Here is a 16,124-nt window from a genome sequence, read left to right on the forward strand (position 1 = left end):
ATGCAGTGATTTTTCAAAATTTTGTTGAAATTATTGTTTTTCATAATATAAATCATCATAACATAAAGATACATAATTCGAGCGTCATATTTTTTTAAAGCCAGAACCAATTACATTGTGTATAAAAATATTGTGAATACAGGGTCCTGTTTTGATTTCTAGATACATAACCTATACCAGTAACAAACCCAGCAGAAAACGGGGTTGCCACACGAATACTTTTAGAATTCGTCGCCTTTTTGAAATAGCACACCTGACTTATATTCCTCGGTCTTTTTGACCAAATATTTTTCAATCTGCCCTAATGACATTTACAGCTATTAGGCCAAGTAATGGTCCAGTTGGCACCGAATGAATAGAGCCAATTTCACCGCACATCTCCATGACGCGTGTTCCGAGCACGGCCCGTGGAGCCGGCACGGTTTTCCGCAAATCCGGCGTAACTGAATACTGCGTTTGCAACTCCAAAACAGAGTATACGTATCGAAGAGTACACACACTGAAGCCGTTTTGGAACTGGCCGGTGGAATAGCTAACGCTCTGTGGCAGACCCTGTGATGTGACTTATCTGTTGACACACGTATCTAACTAGACATATTACCGGTAGCTTTGTCGTATGCGGTATTATGATAGCACTAGCATCAACAGTCAAATTCTGTAGCTTGGAATAGTCTAGCGTGCAAGCTATTTGAAGCCAGCTTTCAATTTTATATAAAAAAAAGTACAGGTGATTGGAAGGAGGATAAAGAGACAGGAAAACCGAGACGCGCAATGAACCAGGCTAAGGAAAAGACAACATACTGACGTATCAGGGTGCTTAGACAACATGGCTATGCATCCAGCAGCTCAAGAAGGAATTGTGAAATCACTATTGCATCTTCTGGAGTAATTTTAACCTCGTTAAACTACAAGAAGTTATTCTTTTTTAAAGGCGATTAGAAATGAAATCTTTTGCGTAAAAGTCCGCTCCATACTTTCGTTGCTACGGTGGAACATACGATACGACACAAATATTCATAATAAACAATCCTTCAAGTTGTCGGATAAAAATACAAATAAATTAATGAATAAAAGTTAATTCCCGAGAACTTATTATCTAAAAGATCTATCTTAAAGAAACATTTTTTTTTTGGTCTGTACTCAACATAATTCTTTACGAATTTAGCTGGGGGTCCTGGTTTTGAGTGGGAGGGCTCCTGTTTTGGGCCTCCCGAAACACTGACATTTTTTTGGTTGGTTTGACGCGGGCACTCGCAGCGCGCGGGCGCTGCGAGGCATTGTAGGGTGAGCCGTTATTTTGAAATTGGTATTTAACCCGTTATATAAATTATACGGTAAAATTGACCACCCTCATAACGTGCATATAACATCATCTTTTTTTCTTATACAGAATTTTTAGTCCTTAAAGGGACGATGAGGCTTGACTCGTGAAATATATTTTTTAAATCTGGACTGTTAAAGAAGGTGTTTTATGTTTTTAAATAAGAGATGTACCGAGTCCCACGCTAGTTTATCTAATAAAACTTGCAAGGCGATAAAGCCAGAAATAATCAAAGTTCCGAGAATGTTAATTCAGCGAGTCATTCACGTCCGCAGTTAAAGCAGGGATTGCAGATGCCGGCCGCATACCTCCGGGCACCGACACCGAGTCAATTCTGACTACTGAGTACTGATGTACCCGTGTACCGTCGAAAGTTTAATAGTTTTGCGTCATTTGGTCACACGTATATGTAAATCGTGTCATTCACGAAGACGAGTGCCTTGACTCTTAATATCATGTTATTAAAGGTTAGATTTGAAAGATCTGCGCGTCATCGTGGATGACACGAACTATAGTCTGGAAATACCATTTCCAAATTTTTGGAAAACTTCCGCATTTTTCGAGCGTAATTCTGGCATGTCGACTGTTCAAGGACGAACCCTGCTTGTGTGACCAACATTTTTTACCATCTTATTTTAGCCTTTGCGTCTATTACAGACGATTTATGGTGTAACGCCGGAGAGACACCATTTTGGTGGCTGAATAGACCGATGCGAGACAGACATGGTCTCCTTCTTCCTCGCGTTGTCCCGGCATTTTGCCACGGCTCATGGGAGCCTGGGGTCCGCTTGGCAACTAATCCCGAGAATTGGCGTAGGCACTAGTTTTTACGAAAGCGACTGCCATCTGACCTTCCAACCCAGAAGGTAAACTAGGCCTTATTGGGATTAGTCCGGTTTCCTCACGATATTTTCCTTCACCGAAATGCGACTGGTAAATATCAAATGACATTTCGTACATAAGTTCCGAAAAACTCATTGGTACGAGCCGGGGTTTGAACCCGCGACCTCCGTATAATGCAAGTCGCACGCTCTTACCGCTAGGTCACCAGCGCGAGACTGACATGGTCTATCACAGGTTTAACAAGAGAAATTTGCGGAAAGCCGGGGCGGGTCGCAAGTGTAAGGTAATTCCATACTTTACCACTTTAAAGTGTTTATAACACATATCTCCTATTAGATTGTGCATGTTTACTGGCCGCATAGCCTAGTCAGTAGTGACCCTGCCTACGAAGCAGAAGGTCCCGGGTTCAAATCCTGGTAAGGGTATTTATTTGCCTGCTTATCTCAAATATTTGTTCCTAAGATAAAATGTTTTCTATGTTCAGAAGTATCTATTTATAACAATATATTATATATATCGTCGTCTAGCACTGTAAGCTGCAGAGATAACTGACCCCCCTACCTAAAATTTTGTTTGCAGGGCGGTCAGCTATCTCTGCAGCTCACTTGCACCTACACACCAGCTTTTTGCGCTTAATGTGGGGCTATGTATCTGTTTACAATTGTCCTATAATATTTTATTGAAAGGCTTCTGACTGAAACTGTTATCACGTTGAGCTGGTTATGTCCAAATGGTCCCATTTAACGCAGCTATGCAGACATGTTGTGGCCATTGTCTACCGGGTAGGCTTCATATAATTAAAGTCCCGTTCAGTCGTACAAAGGCATCGCGTGTACTGTGTAGTTAGAAATTCAATATTCTGTTCATTTGTTTCTGCCCGACCCAGTTCTGGCATTTGGGAGCTGATGGATCGCATTAATTTATTTTAATGCGGGAAATTTCAAATTTTGCGTAGACTCATTTGTTTATTTACAATATTGTAATATAAACTTGTTATTAGGGCGCCCGCTAGCTGGCGCGGTTGCACGGAGGTGGTGAGCGGGTTAACGAAATATGCTAACTGGCGCGGACATTTACACTTGAGAAGAAAAAAATAATTCTTAAATACAGGGACATATCAAACATTCGTTCGCCATATTGTTATTTATTGACAGGTTAGGCATCGAAGGTTTAAACTGATATTAAATTAATCAAATTATATTATTCACTCGAGTCCTTATCAGATCACTCAATTTTTGTACAAAAAATTCTAATATTCAATTAATTTAGAGAAAATCTACAAAATTGATGATGTAGTCTTAATTCGATGGCTCGCGTCCTTTGAGTTGTGCTTAAAAATGATTCGACTCGGGACTTGAAACACCCCAAACGTTTTAAGCGCAGTCGAGTCGAGTCTTCAAAAGTCACTTAAGACTTAGTTCTTCTAACCCCACCTGACCCTATTTTAAAGTGAGTAGAAAATATGTTATCTTCTAGGAGTATAGGTCCGCTGAGTCACAGATAAATTAGACCCGACTCGAGACGCCCCGGCCAGCCGTCCTCTCTTATTTTATACTTTATTGAGACATTTATTTGATCATAAAGTCCCTCAACATTAGAAGCCATATAATATACGTTTTATAATCATATAATTGAATTTATGACAGTAAGTATGACAATTTTCGAAAAATAAGAAAGGAATCATTAAAGTTTTGGCTCTTAGATAACGGATGTAATTTATTTAGTAGTAATATAAGTTTCGAAAACAGTTTTTAAATATTGGGATTTCAATACATCCTAGAACAAAATTAATAAATATTCGTACTTCGTGAGAATTTGTTATATGTAGCTACATTTTTTCTGATTTCTACTCTGCACGGTAAATACGCGCGTGTAGTTTATAAGCATATTAGGTTGCTTTTCTTTTTACTTCATTGACTTTTTTTTTCTCTCTGCACCAATTGTATGTTTAGCCCTATGGTTGACTGGTAGAGAATGCCATTTGGCATTAAGTCCGCCATTTGTACATTATTGTGTATTTTTGTGCAATAAAGTTTAAATAAATAAATAAAAAACAAAGACACAAGTGTCATTATAGAAAACTGTATTTTTTACCCCACATATTGTGTCCATAATATGTATAGATGAAACAAATTTTGAAAGATTCATTGATTGCTCATGGATTCAGTTATATTTTAACTGGGCGTTTGAGCATTTAGAAATAATCGGTAAATAATTTTCATTTCAGCCATGTACACATTCTTTGTGAAATACTTTTTCCGTTAATTCGAACAAGATAAACAGTTTGTTACTTGTGGTCAGTACCCTTACCACGAGTTTCTGACGGTGTCAAAACTGACATAAACGCTAACGTTTACGTAACTTACTTTCCATGCATCTCGCTCGTATTAACACATTAGTGCGAGCGAGATATATAGAAAGTAAATTACCTAGACGTTAGCGTATATGTCAGTATTGACACTCAGTGACTGGCGGTACGGGTATAGTTTAACTTAGAATGAAGAGTCACTTAGGGAAAAATCCGTAGAATTCCTATGGGAATTTGTTGTGAAAAAAGTGTACGGGTTAGATAGAAAAAACACTTGTAAATAAGTAATTCCGTTTCAATTCTAATAGTTTTATTTACGTGATAAACTTGCCACTCTTATTTTGAGCGGGAATAGAGTTAAATCAAACGCGCCAACGCGCAGCGGGATTGCAGCGGAATTGTTTCGCAGTTTGTGCGGAGTTTAAAAGCGTTTTTACGCGGAGCTGCTAATGGACGGGCTTTACTTACCGCCCCGTTGTGCTCTTGTTTAGTATTAATTGCGCCTTTTGTCGCTACTGCGATGCACTTATGTCGTAAATTGTTAAAGAACGTGGCTTGTGTCAGTTTTGGTGCGAAATTGCGTTGAAATGCTTTTGAGACAAAACGTTCACATACGCTGTAAAATATGGCCGAAATACACAACGTTTTAGGACATAAGTAATATTGTTAACTTACAAAATGAGCTTTTATACAGAAGAAGCCCATTTGCTTTTTAATGTTTATTACGGACTGAAATTGAATTGCGTGGAAAAGATTGTCATACGCCCTGTCTGACGATAAGACAAGTCCCAAGCAATAACTTTCAAACGCTTACTTCATAAGCACCTGCTAGAACAGGCCTAGTAGGAATGATTATGTTAGTAACCCTTAAGCACAAGCACCTGTATATACATATTGTGTCATCATCATTCGCTTGCCCTTATCCCATTCATTTGGGGTCGGCGCAGCATGTCTTTTTCTTCCATATCTTTCTGTCACCCGTCATCTCATCATTCACTTCGTTTCATGTCATCTCTCACACAATCCATCCACCTTTTCCTAGGTTTTCCTCTCCCGTTCCATCCCTCCCCATTCATTCGTAATACCTTTCTCGTCACATGACTTTCATCCCTCCGCATCACATGCCCATACCACGCTAGGCGATTCGCTCTTATATATTGAGTATGTACATTATATTTATATATTACGAAATATCTAGATAAGGTATAGTATTCTGTATTACTTGATTGCTTATAAACGCTTCTCACTGCACCCACCATGATATTTTTCTGTTTTTTTTTTTTTGGTAATGGTAAGCAGTCACCGTAGCCTATGGACGCCTGCAACTCCAAAGGTGTTACATGCGCGTTGCCGACCCTTTAAAAACCTGTACACTACTTTTTTGAAGAACCCCATACTGTATACCATGTTTGGCCATATGGTTGACCTTTTTAAATATGTACTTAATAAAGTTTACAAATAAATACGCTATAAAATATGTCAGAAAAGGCCGAAATATTGAGTAAATATTTTTTACACATTCCGCATTATATTTTTAAAGTTTTACAACGCGTTGTAAGCGCGGAATGCAATTACGTAGAAACGCTTATGAGACAAAAGCTTGTCATGCTTGTATAATTATGGCGACCACACCGCCAACAATACTACAAAACTCAACACGTATTTCGCCTCTCTACGAGAGACCCCACACTAGCGTCTCCCGAGCGTCGGCGTCTAGTCAATTCTATGGCTGCTGCTGGACGCAACGTTGGCGCAACTGCGCGGCGACACCATTAGCCATAGCGCTGACTAGACGCTCGACGCCGACGCTCTAAAGACGCTAGTGTGGGGCCTCTGTACCAGGTATCCTCAGGAGATGCTGGAGATATTGACTGTCTAGTGTCCGGCAACCACACGTTATATGGTACGATGATGAGAGAGTAATTCATCCACATTGCATTACAAACGTAAACATAAAGGAGTTCCTGTTAATAAATGAATACGTTTTTAATTCAATATTTATTTATTTTGTTGCAGAGAACAACAAGTCCTTAGGGTTGGTTAAAGGCTGTAAACTTTTCAATCAACGTATACCAACAGATGTCGCTAGTGACGTGTCACGGTTACCATGATTGAATTCGCTCTGGAGGACGAACGGTCTTCGAGTGTAATTAGTAGCACGTTGGACCGGCACTCCAGAGTTGCGGGTTCGAATCTCAGGTTGACCAATGTAGATCACAGTTCAGTTCTTCATGGTGCTGCTTGGATATTTGAATACAATACACGGTGTTTATTTTAAGTCCGTTAACTTCGGGGTATGGCTAAGTATATTTAAGGAAACTGGACGGCAGTATTTTTTTTGTAAAAAGTAATTAATAGCGTTGTTTTAACACAGACATTCTATTTAAATCCACCAAACAATTGAAAACTATGACATATCAATGACATTTCGCATATCGATCGTCCGAGATAATACTTACATTTAGTAGCAAATATATAAACTCATACTAAACTCTAATCAATATGTACAGCCCTAAGGAAAGTGTACATGCTTGTAGAGATAAAAATAAATCATTGATTATCCCCAAAATTAAGTTAACTAGGATAATACCGGTTTCTATGAGAAAGTTACTTAATTTAAGCTCAGGTATGCATACACCATTGAAATTAACGGACTTTAAAAAAATATATGTATACGCAACGTATACAATGCGTTATGAGATCTGAACCCTGAAATTTGTACGCTCGGAAACATACTTGTCATACGCATCGCAACGATGGGAACTATGTTTTCAAGCATACAAATTTCAGGGTTCAGATTATCATAACACATTCCATACATTCCGTACGGGACTGTTGGTCCCTGCCTTTATACGACTGAGTTTCACCAAACCGTGGCACAAACAAGTCCCAATGTTTGACGCGGCATGCAGCCGGGAGCCGCTTTAATTTCTCTTTTTCAAACCGCGAAATAATTATATTTATTGCCTACTGGCTCCATTGTGGGGTTAACACCCCATTTTTAATTAAATTATTCGTTCGAGAAATTTTGAGTTCCAGTTCGAGGCGAAGCGCATTGGTATTTTTGTTATTATTGCAATCCGGAGGTCGCGGGTTCAAACCCCGGCTCGTACCAATGAGTTCTTCGGTACTTATGTACGAAATATCATTTGATATTTACCAGTCGCTTTTCGGTGAAGGAAAACATCGTGAGGAAACCGGACTAATCCCAACAAGGCCTAGTTTACACTGGGGGTTGGAAGGTCAGATGGCAGTCGCTTTCGAACAAATTAGTGCCAACGCCAAATCTTGGGATTAGTTGTCAAGCGGACCCCAGGCTCCCATGAGCCGTGGCAAAATGCCGGGACAACGCGAGGAAGAAGAAGATTGGAAACATGAACCCTAATTATTTTCTTGGTTAACTTATCAGACTGGCGTTTACGTGAATTCTATTCCACCAACTTTTCATTTTAATTTTGAAAGAATTTTTATTCGTCTTTCATAAATCAAAAATCTTTATTTGCAATATATCTATTATATAACTATTACTTACAGCAGATCTTAGGCTTAAGTATATATATCTACAGTTCCATATATCTAGACTTAAATAAGTCATGTAAATATTACATTTTCAAAATCATAATATTCAGTGGTTCTATTAAAACATTTTTAACTAGCCAAGTAAATAGTTTATGCCTTTTTTAGGGTTCCGTATCCGTAGTCAACTAGGAACCCTTATACATAGTTTCGCCATGTCCGTCTGTCTGTCTGTCTGTCCGAGGCTTTGCTCCGTGGTCGTTAGTGCTAGAAAGCTGAAATTTGGCATGGATATATAAATTAATAAAGCCGACAAAATCGTACAATAAAATCTAAAAATTTAATTTTTTTTAGGGTATTCCCCTACACGTAAAGTGGGGGTGATTTTTTTTTTCGCTTTAACCCTAGAATGTGGGGTATCGTTGGAAAGGTCTTTCAAAATGAATAGGGGTTTTCAAGAAACATTTTTTGATAAAGTGAATATATTTGCCTATTTGTTTAACTCGGGTGAAAGGTACCGTTTCATCCCTTGGTTAACAATTTACTATACTTTAAGCTCCAGTTTAGCTTATTGTGACGGAAGAGTAACTACGGAACTCTACACTGAGCGTGGCCCGACATGCTCTTGGCCGGTTTTTTTTCTCTTAATTGCGCTGGTAAATGATTGAATATCTTAACACACAGCATAACAATGTCTAACTTCAATGCAATATGCATTTTTGAAAGCACGTGTCATCCGGATATCGTGTGTTGATTATTGTTACATTTCTTTTTTTTACATTTCATTGGGCAGCTTAACTTTATTAAATGGAATTTTTTTTCATCCATATGTAACTATAGGGATGGACTTAGGATACTGTCGTTTTAAAAACCCGACCATATTTAATGAACCCACTTACTTATAAGCTAAACCCATGCGTATTGACCATCGCTATGCCCCTGCGTTTGACTATTTTCGATTTTTTGATAATTGTAAAAATTAGGAACGAAAAACTTCATACAACATTTTAAATGAGCCTAACTATGATACACAAAAAACTGTGTCAAAATATTCTCAATAATGTAAAGTAACATAAAGATGAAAATGAGGACTACGTTTGAAAAGGCGACGCACGGGGCCCTCCTCATTCGTCTTAAGAAAACAACGCGTTGATAAAATGCCGGACTCAAAACTTGTGTAAAAAAACCAGTCCAACAAATCTGTCGGCTTACGTCTCACAAAACCTAGTAATAAATCAGATCTAGCGCAGCCTTGTAAAGATATACTCCGATGAATTATGTAGCAGCCAGGAATGACTGCCAGACGCTGCACTAGAATTATGCGTTCCCTATGCATATCAGCCGGCCATGGACAGTCGCCATCAGATATATCGGAGCGACAAAGATGCTCACAAATATCTGAACACGCCTATATTTTCAAGACGCTAGAGTGCATGTCCAGATATTTTTGAGCACCTCGGCCGCTCCGATATATCTGATGGCGACTGGACAAGCGATATTTTACTACTTTTATTTCCATTTATTTTATCCACTGTGTCAATCCAACATACGGTTATAGTATATGATTTTTTGTACCTTTTTGTGATATAAGGCAAACGAACAGACGAACTGATTACTACCTGAGATAGGATTACACAATAGGAAAAACAGAGGGCCTGCCGCGAACCACGTTCGACGTGTTGCCTCTCTGTCGCACTTGTAGCTTCGTACATAAATGTGACTGGGAGGCAACACGTCGAACTTGGTTCGTGGTAGGCCCACTGATCACAATTAACTTTCGTCCATCACCTCACAGTACCCCAGACACATCTGATACACTACCATCCATTGACTTGCAAACATATCACAATCTGGTGCCCATGACAGAAGGGAGTACATAAGTTGGGAGTACGCTCTTTTTTTGAAAGTTAGAAGGTCGTAAAGGTGACAGAGAGAACAAAATTAAAAAGTCTAAGTCGACTCAAAAAAAAAAGGAACTACATTCAAAAATCCACAATAAACTGAATTCCACTTCCACTAGGTAAATCGGGACCCACGGAACATCATCGATGATTCAGGCCGGGGTGCAGGCAGACCGAAAAGGAGATGGTGCATTTTACCCGGATTGGCGGGAAAGTACAAACGACAGTAAGTTGGAGGAAAGGATGGGAGGCCCAGCAGTGGAACACTAAATTAGGCTAACTAAAAAAAAAATTGGGAGTGTTCATACTTCAATGACATGACCGAGCCACACGGGTGATTTTTACCGAAAATAGTCAAGTGTAGCATATTTTATCCAAAAGAAAATACACAAATCTCTTATCTGTGTTAGTCAATTGTTATATTCTAAATTATGATGAATGAAAATGAAGCAAGTGAAGGTTATTTTCCATTGTAGCAAATGAAACAGGCAAGCGTCTGTCTTCACTTCATCACCGGTTTTATGTATTCTGTCTGTGCTACGTAGATTGCATTGCTGCAACTTGCATTCAACGATTGTAATGTACAGTTTAGTTTTATTATTACTAAATATTTAAAAATACTTACCACCTCGGGAAGAACTAAAATTTTTTTTTAAATGTTTTTGGTTTTGTGTTTTATTAAGTAGTCACATTCACGCTACTATAAATTATAAACTGAAATAGATGTCATTTACTAAAGAAAAACAAGAAAAAGTGACCAAGCCCTATAGGGCCGGGTCCAGGGCGCGTTAGCCATGAAAGCTGAATACTTCAAATCGGCATCCTCGGCTACTATTTACCTACCGAAAGCTGGAAATTGCTGTTATATATGATCACCATAACATAAACAAGCACATAGACAATAGGAAGAGAAATAACGTGTTAAGCGATCGATATATCGTAAATGTTCATCACTACGCGCCATTTACAAAAATAAAATATAGATTGATCGCATCGGGCGCTCCACAACGATATTCCATTACCGGGGTCGGGACGGGGAATATCAAATGAGGATTGACCCTCATATCTCGGCTATCACCAGAGTACATTAATATAGAGTAGTACATCTGTAAACAGAGTTACATGAACCGCTCACTCCAACAAGCTTATACCCAAATAATAGATTAGCTCAGAAATACTTTGAAAAGTTTTTTTTGCAATAGTAGTAGTCAACTCTTTATTAAATATTAAAACTACTTGTAGTTTTAACATTTAACTGAAACAAAACATAGGAACGAACCTTCAAAATGTTCTCCTTTGGTTGTGATACACAAACGGAACTCCTGTTATAATGACAATTACTAGACGGTTTTTGTCAACTTGGCGGTAAATCTCAATCCAGTTGTGTAATAAAAAGGCAAGTATTTCGAAATTTTAACTTCGAATTTATAAATTACAGAAGATAGTTTTGTATGAGATAGGAGGCAATTGAGCAGATAGATGACTTGCCCGATGGTAAGCAATGACCGTCGCCCATGGACAGAGAGACAAATTTAAGACGGGGTACGCTATTTTCTCAAATGTATCGTAACAGTTCATTCCACAGTTTAGCTGTGCGAGGCAGAAAGTTTGAGAAACAGCACAGTAGGGGAAGATTACTGTCACTAGTACTTATTCTTTGTCCACGTATACGTGTGATATGCTACAATTTTTACCGGTGAACTGCGATTCGCCCGCCATTCTGTGACGGGCCTCGCACCGTCAACAAGTTTGGTTTTTTTTTTCAATTTACGATATTGAGTATGGTTGATTGGGTATACTTAATACTGTCACTGTTTTTATTTATATATGTCCAACGTCCGTTGTTTATGTTTATGAATGGTATTCAGTCTGAATAGTCACTTCATGGGAAAATAAATAAACAAATACCTATTCTACACTAGGACACTCTTACACAAATTGACGACCAGTTTGGCCTAGTGGGTAGTGACCCTGCCTACGAAGCCGATGGTCCCGGGTTCAAATCCTGGTAAGGGCATTTATTCGTGTGATGAGCATGGATATTTGTTCCTGAGTCATGGGTGTTTTCTATGTATTTAAGTATTTATAAATATTTATATATTATATATATCTTTGTCCAAATACCCTCAACACAAGCTTTATTGAGCTTACTGTGGGACTTAGTCAATTTGTGTAATAATGTCCTATAATATATATTTTTTATTATTTATTTATTGATTAAGCCCCACAGTAAGATCGAGAAGGCTTGTGTTGTGGGTACTCAGACAACGTTATATATAATATACATATATGCGCTCCGTGCACCCGCGCTAGCTAGCGGACGCCTTTAGCCCTACCCATCATAAACTAGCGCCTATCAAATCTTATAGTTCCCATTATATTATTAAACTAACTCCAAATAAGTCGAAATTAATCCACATCGGATTAATATAATACCGCTTCCCTATTTTCCCAAAACTTGAGATCAATGAGTGATGTTGATGAGGTTAACGCGTTAACACGTTCCGTACATTCCGTCTAGTGTTGGTTAAGACTCGAGTCGAGTCTTCTGCTTGAAGTATCGAGTCAGTTTTTCAAACTCTAGTATTAGTAATTAAAAATTATTCTGCTCAGGGCGCGTAGCCAAAGTGGTAATCGTTAATGTTCCGCAGCGAACAAAACGCAACTGTCACTGTCACACTAATATGAAAGAGTGATAGAGACAGATGACTACGCTACGCAACGGAGCGTCAACCATTGACACGTTGGCTAAGCAGCCAGTTGGCAGAGCGGTATCCCATTGTCGCAAGTTCGAATCTGCAATCAAGCAAGCAAGTTTTTTCCACTTTTCCTTTATTTATAAGTATTGTGATATAGTCTGTAGACGTACCTGCTTAATACAAAATTAATATAGTCATTAAGTCGAAACCAGAATTTTTATCGAGACCAGAGTCTTTTCTAAAGACTCGAGTCCTTTAAAGAGAACTCCTTAATTACGTAAAAAAGTTTTATAAAACGCATTGTCTCCACATTAAATTCATGGCTTACTTACAGTAAGCTGCAAAGATAACTGACCCCTCTACAAGTTTCTATGAAGGGGGTTATCTATGTAGCTTACTGTACATATGATTCAATACCACCTATTTTCCTTTAGTATTCGTTTAGATATAAACCTACAAAATGTATGACAGTCTTTAACCCAAGGCTCGAGTCGTTTTATAATTCAATAAACAACTCGACTATGGACGTGAAAGACTCTGAAGTATTTTAAGCGCAGTCGTAAAGACGAATCGAGTTCGTCAATTTAGAATCAAAAGACTCTAGTAGGAACAACACTAATTCCGTCCAAACGTCCATCAAAACTTCTTGCCGCGTTACCCGTTCAACTATCCGATTAATCCAGTAGCTTCGAGGTGACCCACTAGATTAATAAACGTCACCTGCCCTCGTAAAGTCAATGGAGTTAATATATCAACGAACACGTCACGCACGCTTTCATTTCATATAGTGCTCTTAAATGAATCGATTTACGTGTGGCTTTTTCAATTAGTGAAAACATTCGGTTTTCATTGTGTTTATAGTGTAATTGCTGGATTATCTATCCATCTTGACCTTTTTAATGGGTGGCCATCAGGGAAATGAATCGGCTCGACCGGCCGAACGGAATGGGAGCATTGTACAAGTGTTCTGTGCGAAATTGCTTTCCGTTTTAATGCTCGAAGTATCAAGGTATGCGGTGTTTCCATGCTGATTGTTTTGTCTTTATTATTTATGGCCTGTTTAAAATGCAGTTGCTGTGATTATCTCCCGTTTTTTCCTTTGTTTATAGGTATCCCCTACAAATTATTTTTCTGTACCAAGAAAAGTTTTGAGTTCCTCATGTTTTCTATCCGGCGAAGCTTCCCGATCACAACTTATGCTTACAAAATGTAGATTACAAACAATAATTATTTTATGATATGTAATAATGTAAGATTACTTTAAGTAGGTATAGACTTTACTGTATGGTTACCCTGTTTGCAGACAATACACATGTGGGCCTGAAAGATACAGACCTAGGTAATCTGGAACAAAAAATCAAGAGTATCATGATAACGCTTGGAAAATGGTTTAATGCTAACGGAATTATTTTAAACTCTAGCAAAACTACACTATTGACATACCATACCATAATTAAAATAAAATTGACAGCATAAACATTAGTGACATAGGATTAACAAATGTAACTAACACAATATTTCTGGGATATCACATTGGCAATAAAATAAACCACTCATTTCACATTGACAAAATTAGTAATAAAATTGCTTACGGTAATTACGCGCTATTAAAACTGAGGCCCTTAATAAATCGTAAAACACTTTTATCGGCTTACTACGCACTTGTTCACGCTCACCTAAATTATGCCGTAACTACTTGGGGCAATGCGGTTGGAATACAAAGAATTCTTGTATCACAAAAACGAGCTGCAAGAATTATATTTAGTTTACGCAAAGGCAGCTCAGCCAGATAATTCTTTATAAAAAGTCGAATCATGACAGTAGTTTCATTATTTATATTTAATAGGATGTTAGAAATCCACAGAAGTACAAATGATTTTAAAACACGGAAAGACATTCATACATAATAACACTCGTAAAAAGGATAAACTATGCGTTCCTTCGACGAAGCTAGTAAAAAAAAACATTTAAGCAAGGTATCTCCCTAAAAGTTACCCTTTACAATCTATTGCCTTTACACATAACAAATTTAACATGTATACAATTTAAAAATAAACTCAAACGTTTCTTCCAATGTAACCCATTTTACTCAATCAATGAATTTACAGATAAAATGAAAAATTATGATTTTATTCTATAAAATAATTCTAAGCGTAGGTGCTTTTATACTGTATTATATTGATGTATTTGATCATTTACCTTGTTAATAATATGTTTTGATTTATATAATTTTGCCTACCTATATCAACAAAAAAGACATAAAAAATTATAGGCCCATTTCGTTGGCTACGATTGTAGCAAAGGTGTTGGATAGTGTGCTGGACAAACAGTTGGATAAGCACATGGGGCTTCATGACGCACAATTTGGATTTCGGTCAGGCTTGTCCACCGAAACGGCAGTCCTTTGTCTTAAGCACACTGTCCGATACTACACAGACAGGAAAACACCAGTTTTTGCGTGTTTTCTTGATCTTTCTAAAGCCTTCGATTTGGTGTCCTATAACAAACTTTGGCAAAAACTGTACGATGAGACGTCTCTACCCGGGGAATTGGTGGAACTGTTCAGGTTTTGGTACGGCCACCAAACTAATGTCGTAAAGTGGGCAGGTTCGCTATCCGATGAGTATAGGCTGGAGTGCGGGGTCAGGCAGGGGGGGCTTACGTCGCCTAGACTCTTCAGCCTATATATCAATCGGCTGATTGAGGAGCTCAGCAACACTATGGTCGGATGTTCAATAGATGGGACGTTCGTAAATAACATCAGTTACGCAGACGACATGGTGTTGCTGAGCCCGTCGATCGACGCCCTGAGGACGCTGGTAAGTGTTTGTGAGCGGTATGCGGAAGCCCATGGTCTCAAGTACAATGTCTCTAAAAGTGAGTTGCTGGTCTTCAGGGGAAGAACTGTAAAATTAGACGACCAAATGTTACCTCCAGTGAGACTGAATGGCACTCCTCTTAAAGTAGTAAGAGAATTTAAGTACTTGGGACACTGGGTAACCGCATCGCTAAAAGATGATATAGATGTAGAAAGGGAGCGTAGGGCGCTGGCAGTAAGAAGTAATATGTTGATTCGTAGGTTCGCAAGGTGTACTAGCAACGTTAAAATCACCCTTTTTAAGGCGTACTGTCAGTCATTTTACACCTGCAGCCTATGGATCAACTTTACTCAAAAAACTTACAGCGCCCTGCGCGTGCAATATAATAATGCTTTTAGGATGCTGTTGGGGCTGCCGCGCTATTGCAGCGCTAGCGGTATGTTCGCGGAGGCGCGCACCGACGGCTTCCACGCCATCATGCGCAAGCGGGTGGCGTCGCTGGTGCGGCGCGTGCGCGGCAGCGCCAACAGTCTCCTTGCCACAGTCGCGGACAGGGTAGATGGCGCTTTCTGGCAGTACTGGAGCAGCCTACATGCCCATAACAATCGAGATAGGATACTACATTATAAAATAAAATAGGTATTAATATAGGTTTAGTTTATTAGGTAATAAGTTACTAATATAATATAATATAATATAATATAATATGGAAATAAT

General features: G+C 38.6%; 1 protein-coding gene and 1 long non-coding RNA gene across 6 annotated transcripts in view; one reads left to right on the forward strand and one right to left on the reverse strand.

Moving 5' to 3' along the window:
* Positions 1-16,124, reverse strand: part of LOC133523806 (tyrosine-protein phosphatase Lar) — a 701,140-nt gene that overhangs the window by 633,654 nt on the left and 51,362 nt on the right. The window lies entirely within an intron of this gene.
* On the forward strand, positions 12,975-14,147 carry LOC133523179 (uncharacterized). Its single transcript, XR_009800197.1, has 2 exons — positions 12,975-13,597; positions 13,698-14,147. It is a non-coding gene; the product is annotated as an uncharacterized LOC133523179 (long non-coding RNA).

The sequence above is a fragment of the Cydia pomonella genome, chromosome 12 (assembly GCF_033807575.1).
Source record: "Cydia pomonella isolate Wapato2018A chromosome 12, ilCydPomo1, whole genome shotgun sequence".
Classification (NCBI taxonomy): Eukaryota; Metazoa; Arthropoda; class Insecta; order Lepidoptera; family Tortricidae; genus Cydia; species Cydia pomonella.